The sequence below is a fragment of the Malaclemys terrapin genome, chromosome 7 (genome assembly GCF_027887155.1).
Source record: "Malaclemys terrapin pileata isolate rMalTer1 chromosome 7, rMalTer1.hap1, whole genome shotgun sequence".
NCBI classification, from domain to species: domain Eukaryota; kingdom Metazoa; phylum Chordata; order Testudines; family Emydidae; genus Malaclemys; species Malaclemys terrapin.
In genome coordinates, this window is record NC_071511.1 from 79480011 (window position 1) to 79493621 (window position 13611).

Genomic DNA, 13611 nt, shown 5'->3' on the forward strand with positions numbered 1-13611 from the left:
CCTCCCCCCGTGCTGCAATATCCACATTTTATTTTTAGCATGGTAGCTCACACCAAGTTAGTGCCAATCTATCTACCTGGGCTCGGAGGCTTGCTCCCTGCTGCAGTGTTGACATACCCATAAGCACTTTTGAAATGTTTACCTCAAGTCTTTACCCCATGCCTTTTTAAACAGTGATTTAATAGTTTGGCTGCTGTACCCCCAGCCAGCCAGTATTGTTAACCACTCTTGTTCCAGTCATGTTTAAACACAATTTTTAACTGTGGTTCAGAGACTAATACAGACAGGGCCTCGGAGTCAATATCATAGTGGACCTAGAACATGACCCTCCTTTAGTAGTTAAGTGCAAGGAAAACAACTGACTTCCAAATCTGCTCCCTCCATACCCCACCGGTCTCTTGCAATTGAGGCCTGAAGTTCAGTTTATCTTACTGACTTGTCTCATAGCAAGCAGGCTCTTGCTCCAGTCTCAGACAGATGTATCGCAGAGTAGAACTCTGTGCCTGTGGGATAGGAAGGTTGAGGAGGAAGGGGGGCTTGAGATGTTTTTATTCTGAGAGAATTGTAAATCATGCACCCTCCAGAATTTAGTGTCCACCTTCCAAGTAGACTCAAATTAGAAATATTGAGAGTCAGAAACTTTCCACTGTTTTCCTCCTATGTCAAATCTAGTTTGGCCTCTAGTACAATACAGAACAGAGTTAAAATGTGACATGAGAATTATTTAAAATTGGGAGTCAGTTGGTGTGACTTGAGAGTTTCACTTAGGTGTAATCTTCCCATCATTCGCAGTTAAGTGCCAGCCCAGTTATTCAAGTTTGGCATTAATTGCAGAAAGATTCCTGATTGGCCTTTTTGCCACTGAGTTAAGTGATTGTTATCAGTCAGTTCCTGGAATGGTGGATGTTAGAAGGAGTGCGTGGTTCACGTACTAGCAGCTGCTGGCTTCCTTTTTTTTTTTATTTTTGATGCTGAGGTTGGGAAGTGGAGAAAGCTTGTTTTTTGAAGAGTTTTTGCTGGGTTTTAGATCACTTTGGATCAAATATTGGGACAGTCCTATATTAGGATGACCAGATGTTCCGATATTAGAGGCTTAGTCTAATAGACAAAACTATACTCCAATTCCACCCTCCAAAAAAAGTGTTCCAATTTTTCACACTTTCTACCCTAACCTAGAATGAGTTTGGTCATAATGTACAAATCACAGTCTATAAGGTCTCAAAAGAAAAGAGGAATCAATGTTATACATGCAGCTGAGCCTTCACACTTCCTGCCATTCAAATAATGTTTATAAGACCTTTTACAAAAACGTACTGAAATGCATACGGCTATGTTTGTCCTCCTAAGTCGGCGTGGTGCTGCTGAAATCTGTCTTCACATTAGTTGAGGATTTTCCTTTCATTGGAGAATCATCCACTGGCATTTAACCAGTGTAGCTGAACCTACCCTATCAGACCCTCTCAGTCCCTGGCACAGGAGTGTGCTAGGAGCATGGGTAAGGAGAAGGGGGCATAGCTAGAGTGCTGCTGCACAGGCATTCTCTGGCTGCTGGAATGGTCCATTGGGAGCCACTCCAGCCAAGTGCAAAGTTCAGCAGCTGCAAAGGCCAAGCTGGCCTCCAGCTTACCCAGAACTGGGGGCCTAAAGGTGGTATACAGCTATCTGTGGCCCTGAATCATGTCCTGTACCTACATCTAGTCTGTAATATCATCTAGTAACTACCGTATATACTTGTTCATAAGTTGAATTTTTTTAGTAAAAAAGGGAAGCATCAGAGAAGGGGGTTGGCTTATGAATGAGTATAGAGAGGGAGAGGGGGGCAGCCCCTCCCCCCAACAAAGGGAGCAAGGAGAGGCAGCACAGCCAGCAGAGACAGAAGGGAAGAGGCGGGGCCAGAGTCTCTCCGCTTCTGGCCACGCTGCTCTCCCCCCCAGCCTCCGAAGCAGCTGAAGCTCCAGGGCTGGCAGGCTGCAGCCGTGCCGCTTTGCCTCAGCCCCCAGAGCAGGCTGTGGCTGTGCCACCTGGCCCAGCCCGCTGGAACATGCTGCGGCTGCGCCACCCGGTTTGGCCTACCGGATCAGGCTGTGGCCACGCTGCCCAGCCTGCCAGAGCAGCTCCAACCAGGCCAGAGACAGCCTCGCCTGACCCTCCCCAGATAAGGTGGGAAGGAATGGGATGGGGAGAATGTGGTCCCGGGCTAGGGGTGGGATCATGTGGCGGGTGGTCACAGGGGTTACTCCCCTGATCCCCAGCTTCTCCCCCTCAAAAAATTTCCCCACCAGTTGCTGTCCCGGCCCATCAGGGTAAGCAGCTGGTTTGCTTAGGTTTACCTCTGTGCCTGCGGGCACTCGAGGTAAACAAACCATCTTGGCCCGCCAGCGGCTTATCTTGATGGCCTGGGAGCCATAGTTTGCTGATCCCCGAATTATAGGGTCAGTTTATGAACGGGTCATAAATTTTTTCCATTTTTGCTTATCCATCTTGGCGGGGGCGGGGGGGGGGTCGGCTTCCAAACTAAGTCTTAAACAATTTAAAGCGTTAGGACTTATGGATAGAATCCCTGTCCAGGAGTAATATGCACTCCAAACCACACTTTGGTGCAAACTAAAATTTGATAATATATACACTTTTTTGGTTGAGTTAAACATCCCAGGCTGGAGTTTTGAAAGACCTCGTGAATGCATGTATGTGGAACATAAAACATAAGAATGGCCATATTGGGGCAGACCAATGTTCCATCTAGCCCAGTATCCTGTCTTCCGACAGTGGCCAGTGCCAGATGCTTCAGAGGGAATGAACAAAACAGAGCAATTATCAAATGATCCATCCCCTGTTGTCCAGTCCCAGCTTCTAGCTGTCAGAGGTTTAGGTACACTCAGAGTATGGGGTTGCGTCCCTGACCATCTTAGCTAATAGCCGTTGATGGACCTATCCTCCATGAAATTATCTAATTCTTTTTGGAACCCAGTTTTACTTTTGGCTTTCACAACATCCTCTGGCAATGAGTTCCACAAGTTGACAGTGCATTGTGTAAAGAAATACTTTTATGTTTATTTTAAACCTGCTGCCTATTAATTTAGTGGGTGACCCTGGCTCTTGTGTTATGTGAAGGGGTAAATAGCACTTCCTTACCATTCGCCATATCATTCATGATTGGGGGGAGGGATAGCTCAGTGGTTTGAGCATTGGCCTGCTAAACCCAGGGTTGTGAGTTCAATCCTTGAGGGGGCCACTTGGGGATCTGGGGCAAAATCAGTACTTGGTCCTGCTAGTGAAGGCAGGGGGCTGGACTCGATGACCTTTCAAGGTCCCTTCCAGTTCTAGGAGATGGGATATCTCCATTATTTTTTTTTTTTTTTTTTTTTTTTTTTTTTTTATAGACCTCTCATATCCCCTTTGTCTCTTTTCTAAGAGGAACAGTTCCAGTCTTTTTAATCTCTCCTCATATGAAAGATCTTCTATACTCTTAATAATTTTTGTTACCCTTCTCTGTACCTTTTCCAATTCAAATATATATATTTAGATGGGGCAACAAAAACTCCATGCAGTATTCAAAGTATGGTTATACCATGGATTTATATAATGCCACTGTGATATTTTCTGTTTTATTATTTATTCCTTTCCTAATAGTTCCTAATTTTCAACTGCCACTGCATATGGAGTAAAAAGAACAGGAGTACTTGTGGCACCTTAGAGACTAACAGATTTATTACAGCATAAGCTTTCATGGACTACAGCCCACTTCTTCGGATGCATAAAAGCTTATGCTCTAATAAATCTGTTAGTCTCTAAAGTGCCACAAGTACTCCTGTTCTTTTTGCGGATACAGACTAACACGGCTGCTACTCTGAAACCTGCATATGGAGTGGATGTCTTTTTATCCACAATGACTCCAAGATCTTTCTTGAGTGGTAAGAGCTAATTTGGACCCCATCGCTTTGTATGTATCATTGGGATTATGTTTTCCATTATTTTGCACTTATCAACATTGAATTTTATCTTGCCCAGTCACACAGTTTTGTGAGATCCCTTTGTAACTCTTTGAAGTCAGCTTTGGATATAACTATCCTGAGTAATTTTATATTATCTGCAAACTTTGCCACTTCACTGTTTACTCCCTTTTCCAAATAATTTATAAATATTGCCTGCTGGAACATGGCCCACAGGAGCACTTCCCAGGTACGAGCTGGGCCTGGGTTGCTGACACCTGCAGAGCTTCAAGAGAACAACAAAAGAACCCTGTGGGGAAACAACAAGCAACAAGACCTTCCTGTCTAAAGATAGCCCATTCTCTCTTCCTAGCAAAACTTCTATGTGATGGGTGGGACAGCCTGTGTGTGTGTGTGTGTGTGTGTTGCTAATGGCATCGAGTTGGGGGTATTTGGGCATGCTGAGTGAAGAGAAATGCACAAGTAGCTTGCTTCTGGTTTTTGCTGATTTTGGAGGGGGCAGGTTGGAAAAGGTCAGACAGTGCAGGAATAAATAGGAAATACACTTCAACGTTTTATGAACAGTGATATAATATCCATCTAATACATCTACTTGCCCCTCACTCATGTCTCTGATCTCAGAGATTGTTCTCATCTTCTTGGGATGGAAGCCACGTGGCTTCCAGAGTGGTGCATGGGCCTGATGATATCACAGTGTTGGTGCATATGAAGAACAAGCACCAGGAACGCATCAGCAGACCCATAGGAACTAGCATATGCGAACAAGCTGTGAAACTGGAGAATTGCAAACACAATTTGAAAACAACTTTCTCAGGGTTTCTAAGGTGTTATTAGAAACAGGACTAATGCTAATATATATAATTAAAATTGTTTGTCTCTTTAAATGTTAATCCTGTGCCATACTATGCTGCTCCTCAGAACTGTAGCACAGAATCTAGGAGAGAATAACTAGTTGGATGTACCACATGAAAAGTATGGATACAAGTAGATCAAGACGTATTAAGGCAGGCTATCCAATCTAAGGACTAAACCTTTAATAGAATGGTGTATTACCCTAGAGATTCCCCAAGAATAATCAACAATCCTATTTAAAAAAAAAGTTGAAGAAATTCTCAGTCCTCTCCCCTTGTTTCTCTTCAGTATCAACAGGATTAAAGAATATTCCCAATTTCAGAGTCACCAGTAACGGATTTAACATGGCGCCAATGGCTCCATAGCGTCGGGCCCAAGCTCAGAAGAGGCCCCATAAAACTCACTTCCTCCCTGCTCACAGAACTGCAGAAGCAGAGGCTCGGGAGCAGCAGGGATCCAGCATGGGAGCTGAGAACCCAAAGGGCCCTGGGAGCTGTAGTTCCTTGGTCAGCTCCATGCCTATGGAGCCGACCCTGGAGCAGGGAAGGAACTACATTTCCCAGCATTCCCTTGGCAGCTATCAACAGGGAAGGGAGTGGGGAAGCTGAGCCCCCATACGCTGGTGCTTGCTGTGAATGGAGAGCTGGCTGCTAGAAGGAGGTGGCACTCTATGAAAGTCTATGACACTGTGAATGGGGAACAAGTATGCCCAAGTAGTAGAAGGCTTTGGCCCAGATATCACCCTCAGAAGACTTCCCCAGACTGATTAGGGATGCTGGTGTGACCTCGCCTGGCCGCCCCCAAAGAAGGAATTGGGTGGACTAAATGGACAGTGCACCTCTCTATCTGAAGCCTAGCAGGGGAGGTATGTGGATCCCCCCAGAAGTGAAAATGATAAGTAAGGGAGGGAAGGCTCTACTAGAGGACCTGGGCAGCTTTAGATACAGTACCAGGCACATAGGAGGATTTCCATGTCTGAGCCATGGAAGCAGAAATTGGCTTTTCCTTTCCAGATTTATCTAATATTCAGAAAGAGAATCTAGCACCTGCCTTCAAGATTTGAACACTTGCAAAATTCAGGAGTGCTCAAGCTCAATTTAGGCCCCACACTACAAGAAGGATGTGGAAACATTAGAAAGAGTCCAGCGGAGGGCAACAAAAATGATTAGGGGTCTGGAGCACATGACTTATGAGGAGAGGCTGAGGGAACTGGGATTGTTTAGTCTCCAGAAGAGAAGAATGAGGGGGGATTTGATAGCAGCCTTCAACTACCTGAAGGGGGGTTCCAAAGAGGATGGAGCTCGGCTGTTCTCAGTGGTGGCAGATGACAGAACAAGGAGCAATGGTCTCAAGTTGCAGTGGGGGGGGGGGTCCAGGTTGGATATTAGGAAAAACTATTTCACTAGGAGGGTGGTGAAACACTGGAATGCGTTACCTAGGGAGGTGGTGGAGTCTCCTTCCTTGGAGGTTTTTAAGGCCCGGCTTGACAAAGCCCTGGCTGGGATGATTTAGCTGGGAATTGGTCCTGCTTTGAGTAGGGGGTTGGACTAGATGACCTCTTGAGGTCCCTTCCAACTCTGATATTCTATGATTCTATGCTGTTACTTCAATTCTCCCAAATCAAATATGCTGATCCACTGTAACTTGCTGTAGAAAAAGTAGGATAAAATTGAGCAACAAATGCTGGCATCTCCCCAGTGCTAACAAGAACTGGAATGGGTATTTTCAATGGCCATTACCATTTTTTTTTTTAGTTTCCTTTGTTCAAAAGGAAGACAATAATATTGCATTGGCAAATTCCCCATAGAAACGAAAAGTGGCACAAAAGAATAACAAAGGCATCTCAACTTTTCCTCATTTATGTAGGACAGTCTTATAATATGGATCCAGATATCCTCCAATCACGCAAGCTGGAAATTGTTCCACTTTACTGCAGTTCTGTAACCATGCGGGAACTAGTCCTGTTTGTGTTCTGTGCACATCCAAAATTCCTACTGAATTCAGAAGTGCCTTGCTTTTGTGACCACACTACTTGATATTTTCAGCTCTTGTAAGCAATGCAGGTTTACATTTAGTAATTGGGTGGGAAGCCTCTCAGAAAAAGTTAGGTGGTGTTGTTCACTAGGTAATGTGAGACCCTTCCTGTTACAATAATAAACCAGTGCAGCATAGAATGCACTTTGCTCCTAGAGTCTAGAATGGGGTCCTTTGCTTCTATACACAGTCCATTAAAGATTATAAAAAGACTTCCACTCACTTCAACAGGCTTTGGACAGAACTGATTATACGCAGGGTAACTCCACTGTCTTCACAGGATCCTGGTCCCACAGCGGAGGGGGGCCATGTGAGCTTGTTGCAGAGCTGCTGCTCAGGGATGGGAACCTCCTGGCACCCCAGCCTTCAAAATCATTCAGGCTTCACTTTCTGCACAACTATGTGCTAGCTGAGGGGTCTGTGGGAATTAGTGGCCTCTGCTGCAGGTGATGGGCATCTCAGGTACTTAAAGCCATGGCCTAGATGAGGGAAGTGCTTAACTGCAGAGTCTGCAGCTGCCTAGGGCAAGTGCTGAGGATTTACAGTCCCCACTGCCGCCGTTGCAAGGTTCAAGCATGCTCAGCCTTGGAATTGCCACCCCTCCCTTGACTAGTAGCTGCAGCTATCTAAGGATGGCCTCTGGCAATTGGCCCCATGGCTATAGCCAGAGAAGCTGCAAGTGGCTCCTTAACTAAGGGAGGCCTAGAGCTAGAACAGATAATGAAACTGGAATTAACCTCAAGGAACAGAGGTCACCAGTAGGAAAGGAATGTCAAGGGAAGCAGGGAAAGAGGAAGCAGGTCAGGCTTGCAGTGGGAGAATAGCCCCAGCTGGTTGGGGAGCATGTCCAAAGTAGAAAGGAAACAAGCGTGGGGAGAGGTGGTGGTGATCAGATAGTAGTCTAGCATGTAGATGGGAGCCAAGGGAGAAAGGCTGGTATCTTCAGATTCCCAAGGGCTAAGTCCTCACTTTGGGGAAATGCTGTTTGCAAGTGGCTTGCTCAAATGGCAGGATGAGTGCTGAGGGAGGGATTTGTCACAATTGATCAGGTATTTGCTGGCTTTGGAACTTTGAGCTGAGACTAGGACCACATACTGTGACTGGTGAAATAGGGTGGTACTGGAGACATGGCTATAGAAGGTCTGAATGAGGAAGGAGATAAATCTGTGGGGAGTTTCCCTGATCACTATGAAAGTTCTGCTCACTGTGGATACTGGTAAACCCACATGGGTGTACAGCTCAATGAGAAAAACTGGGGGCTGAGGGAGCTATGTATGGCAATGCATATAGTTATGTAGAGGTGTGTGATCAAAATGAAAAATGTCTTTGAGATTCAGTACCGGGTATACTATGGCACCTGCCACACCAGACCCACACTTGGAGCCCACAGTGACTAAATAGGGGCCCACAAATATGTTTGGCACCGGGGCCCACAAAAGGTTAATCCGGCTCTAAGTCACAAATAATATTCAATATGTCTTGTGGTGGTGGATAACTGTGCTGACCCTGCTAATGTCTGAGGACTTGCTATGTGCCAATAGGGACCCCAATCCACCTCCTTAGACACCTCTATCGGCTGAGACTGAAGCCTTTTCCAAACCTTGTTTTATGACCTTGGGTATCTCTGGACCAGTTTACCCCTTGTGTTTTTTCTTTTTTTTCCCCTTTAATGGTTGAGATTCACTTGTCTCTTGGGATATTCAGTCAGGACAGGGACCCAAAATCAAGAGCTCAATCCAAATGTGGCACCTTTACACAAATTGTTAATTAAGAAAATAGAGAAAAGAACCAAAGAAAACCATTTAATCTGTACACTTGTCTAACTGTGGACTCTGAAAAACTGTAGTAGTACAGATTATGAGTCTTAATTGCAGTAGATTAGGTACTGGTGGCAGCAGATTTACATGTCAGAAGCTGGCCTTTTGGTGTGTGAATTCATAGAACTCCCACACACGACCTATTTTCTTCTCTAGAGATAATGTAGCTCATCACATTCCATTAGCTCAAAATAGGGTGTCAGTAGCCTCTTTTGCCAATGAGTCTCTCTGTTTCTAGACTTCTTGGCTGTGGAGATTTGTTAGTATGTTTAGACATTTCCTCTTTCTTCAGTTGAAGCATAATATATAATTACTGTTTTATTTCCCACTCTCCAAAAGATTTTGTCTAAATCTATCATACTTTTCTTCCCCAGTTCTACGAGCATTTCAAGGAGTTCTTTTGAACTGAAGTATAATTTTTGTTTTTGTTACCTTTTCAAAGGCTATCCCCTCCCCCTCTGAGTTTTTGAGGTTAGACCTTTGCTAGACACCTGATCCTTTAGTATTTCAATGAATTCTCTGTTCCATTAAGCCTACTGGTCTAGGAAATGTGCAGCTTCTTTACAACATGACTTTTTAGAACAGATATCTAAAATAAAACATACAGTGGTCTATAACACCTAACAGCTGCAATTTGTTACAGTGAATCATGTTAAGTAGTACCTTATTCTTTGAGACATGTGATTGAGTGTAATATCTTGTTTCTCACAATTGATCAATTAGGGTAAGAGCATCAAAATCTGGGCCTAAATTAGGTGCATTGATTTGTTGCACCTCTCTCTAATCTAATAATAGCTGATCACTGCTTAAAGGGTAATTACTATTTTTCATGGATTTATATTTTAATAGACATGTGTTGAGGATTTCCTCCTTGGTATTCAGTGTATACACATGTTGTGCATATATTTCATAAAGACTATTAATTAAGCAGTGATTTTAAGACAGAAAAACGTTTCCAGTAGAAGCATAATGATGATATAAGGCTAAGGGCCATGGTCTGTCCTCATTCTGCATGAGGAACTCCCAGTAATCCCACCAGGAGTTACAGTATATACACAGATTATGGGCCAGGATCTGATCTCAACCACACTAGGGTAAATCCAAACTACTGGTAATTCCATTGGACTCAATCCTGGGTGCTGAAGAAAGTATTGATTTCCATTGACATCTGTGAAGTTAGTCTGAATTTACTCTGGCATAACAGAAACCAGACTCTGGCCCTGTCAGCATAAATTTTGAACTGTATATTTAAAGCAAATTTTCATACAATTATACTTTGTATTTAAGTAAAACGGACCTCCAAAACTACCACTTGATTTATGTTAACATTGTGGATCTGACTTGTGAATTATTATAACCTGACAGCTATTAACCATTAAGAATTCTAAAAACAGTTCAGTCTGCCCTTTGTAACCACAACTAATTTCTGACCCACTTTATTCTTTCACCTTTCCTCAAGCCTACGAACTATACTGTAACTCTGCAAAAAGCACAAAAAATTACATGACAGAGTGAGTGTATCTTTCTTTCTAAGACGTTGTACTGCAGCACAACTGCCTTCTAATATAGAAATTGCCATAGTAACGACTCATTTCTTATTGATTAGATGGATAAAAATTCTCATAATACACAAGCACATTAACTTGCTGGCACATGGCTTCAGGCTACCCCTGTGGCAGCCTTTACTTATGCATTCTCCACTTTTGCAATATGTAAAAGATATTTTTTTAATGAATGATTGTTCAGTGAATTAGACGAGGAAATAGCCTTTTCTGCTGCTTACACCACAATGTATCCTAATTTTACGTTAAGTTCATTATGCGACACACAAGAAGAAGTCCTTACTTTCTTATAGTGGTTCGTTATTGGACCAGGGCAAATGGACTGCACGCATGAAATGAAATCTGCAGGAAGAGAGATTGTTGCTGGTTTTGTAACAAGGCCAGCTATTTTGCACTGTTGGCTTCTAATTAAAAACAAGAAGAATCTTCTGGTTTAGTGGTGATGGCAGGGGTCTTAATGATCCCTGGATGAAACTCCCTCCTGTGCCAGGTTTTATTGGATGTACATTCAGGTTTTGCATTTCTCTCTAAAGAGCCTGGTGTTCCAATCGTTGGGCACTCAAAAGGTTCCCTTGACTTCAGAGGCGATTTGCTGGGTGCTCAGTGAAGACACTCCTAGGCCTTTGGTGACTTATAGTCAATGACAGCTGACTTGGTTCATGGATCAGCCTTCTATTGTTTGCTCTCTCACACAAGTCGGAGAGATACTCCAACAAGCCTTTCTGTAAGATAATTTGGGGAGACAAGTTTTCTGAGAGTTTTGCCAGGGAATGGAAGTTGTCTTTACACATAGGCAGAATGCTGTATAGCACATCTCTGGAACAAGGAGCATCCATTTATTCAGACCAGCACAGAATGTAAAAGCCTGATTTTAAAGCTATCCCATTGGCTTCAGTGGGGACAGGATTTCATCCATTGTTTCTACTATTTTATCATCATACTATCCTGGCCAAGTATTGCAGAACACTATTGGACACTCATGTAGAAGACTGAAGATTTTGGTCAGAGTCAATTTCAGTCAGACTTGCCTTCCACCCTCTTGTCACCTTTCTTTACTCTGAACCCTGTGGCTGAAAAAAGAAGAGTGCTGTTTAGAAAGATACCATATACTGAGCATTGTGCCATTCACTTGTTCTTTTATTTAACCTGCAGCCTTACAGCCTCATTCTGAAAGCTCATCGGTCTTAAAAGTTGAGCCTGGTCAGTAATTGGAAGGGAAGATCACCAATGATAATGCAGGGCCCTGCAGGAAGTGATGTGGATAATTCGGAAGGCCAATCCTCTATAGAGAGAAGTGGTATATAACTTTATCTCAGGACAGGTGACTGAAGAAGTTTCTTTGGCAGCTGGAGATACCTAAACACTTAGCTGGAGGAAATGGGCACAGCTCTTCTCTAAGGGCAGGTCTTCACTACAGGGGGAGGAGGGGTCGATTTAAGATACGCAAATTCAGCTACGCAAATAGCGTAGCTGAATTCGACCTATCGGAGCCGACTTACCCCGCTGTGAGGACGGTGGCAAAATCGACCTCCGCGGCTCCCCGTCAACGGCACTTACTCCCACCTCCGCTGGTGGAGTAAGAACGTCGATTCGGGGATTGATTGTCACATCCCGACGAGACGCGATAATTCGATCCCCGAGAGATCGATTTCTACCCACCTGAATCAGCGGGTAGTGTAGACCTAGCCCAAGACTGGCCTGAGTTTGAGACTCTTCACTACAGGGGAGAATCAGAGTTAAGGACTAATGAAGGGGAGGCCATACAAAGTGTCTTTTTTACCTGCCCGCTTGTATACCAAGAGGCCAGAAGAGAGTCTAAATGAGTGGATATAGTTTCTTAAAACAGATCCAATAGGAGAAAGAGAGAGAGAAGGGGGAGCTGATCCAGAATGAGGAGACATAGCGAGTTTAGTGGAAGGGGCCCAGTGAGTTGAGATAAAGGGATTGATGTGTGTATTCATTCTTTAGGCTTCTGCTCTGGGATTACTACAGCCTGAAAGTGAGACTGGCAACACAGTGTGCTCGTCCTAAACTATCAGCTCATTGGGGCCTGGGTCTGGTGGGACCCTGCCAGCAAGAATCTTTCTTGTGTAAGCTCTAAAGTATAATTGCATTCATTGTACCAGCAGAGGGAGGATGTTTGGTTGCCTTAGTCATTAATTCACCACTCCTTTAGATAGGTGTCTGTATTCACTTTATCTATCACCGTTACATTGACCAGTTTTGTGTCTATTTCCACACTACAGCTCCCCGTCACGGCTGCTTTTTTATGATCTTTACTTATTATGTGTGTAAGTTGGTTCTTCATCACCAGATAGTAAACTTTTTTGATCTCATTTGCTTGCACTAAATTATTCTTGGGTGGCTGAATGTTGCCCGGGTCTAGGGGGAGGGAAAATTAAGTCAAGGAGTGTCTTTCCCTGGATTCTCCAAACAAGGCCATCTTTTTCCCTCTGAAGGAATTACCTAGTACAGCGTTACGAGGATGTTTTGCTGTTGTTTTGCTATTTGTAAGGTACTTTGGGTTCCGTCTGCATGAAGGACACTATAAATGTAAGTTATTATGAAACTGGACAACAGTCACAGGACATACAAGCCTGCAAAAATGGCAGAACCAGAAAAGAAAATCTCTGTCTAACCCATAGATTTTGTATGTACGTCCCCATCAACAAAGTTCTAAGTGAGGCAGAAATAAAAGCATTATTGATTCCTGTACTTTCCATTAAAAGTTGCCTTAAAAGCATGCAGCAGTGGCTTATAAAATAGCCCTCAGAGAGACGTCATGCAGTGTATTAGAACACAAGGTGCTTTCTTGCAAGTTGTGTTCAAGAAAAAGGCCACTTGTGGTTTTTTCCCAAAGTGGGAGATTCCCAAAGTGTTAAATTTCATGGAAGTTAGTTATCCTAGTGCTGTTACAAATACCTTCTGGAGGCTGTAAGTAGGAGCCTTTCCCACCCTGGTGAAAAGCAGTCTGCATACTGTATAGAGCCTACACTCATTCCCTTCTGGCTTTTGGCTTTATGATAGTAATTATAAAGTTCAGTCTAAACTTTCTCCCCAGGCTTGGCTTCTCCTAGGGGTCCTACAGCAGAACTTCTTAGTCCATATCTGCACTCCCCTCTGTCTTGCATTCTAGATCCCTTCTGCCAGAGGGCCACTCCCACCTCCCTTATATTCATGGTGGAGTTTAATATGCCACTCATTAAATTACACTTCTGTAACTGTGAGTTAGGAAGATTCACTTAGCATCACCCAGTGGAGTCAACAGCACATGCGAACAGGCTGCCCCAGCCTGCTTCAGATTTTACAAGGTTGCATCATGAACTTCTATCCAAAAAAGAAAAAAGCTCGCTGGCAAGAGAGAGGTTCCTTTTTGTAGCCACCTTTAATTTGTAA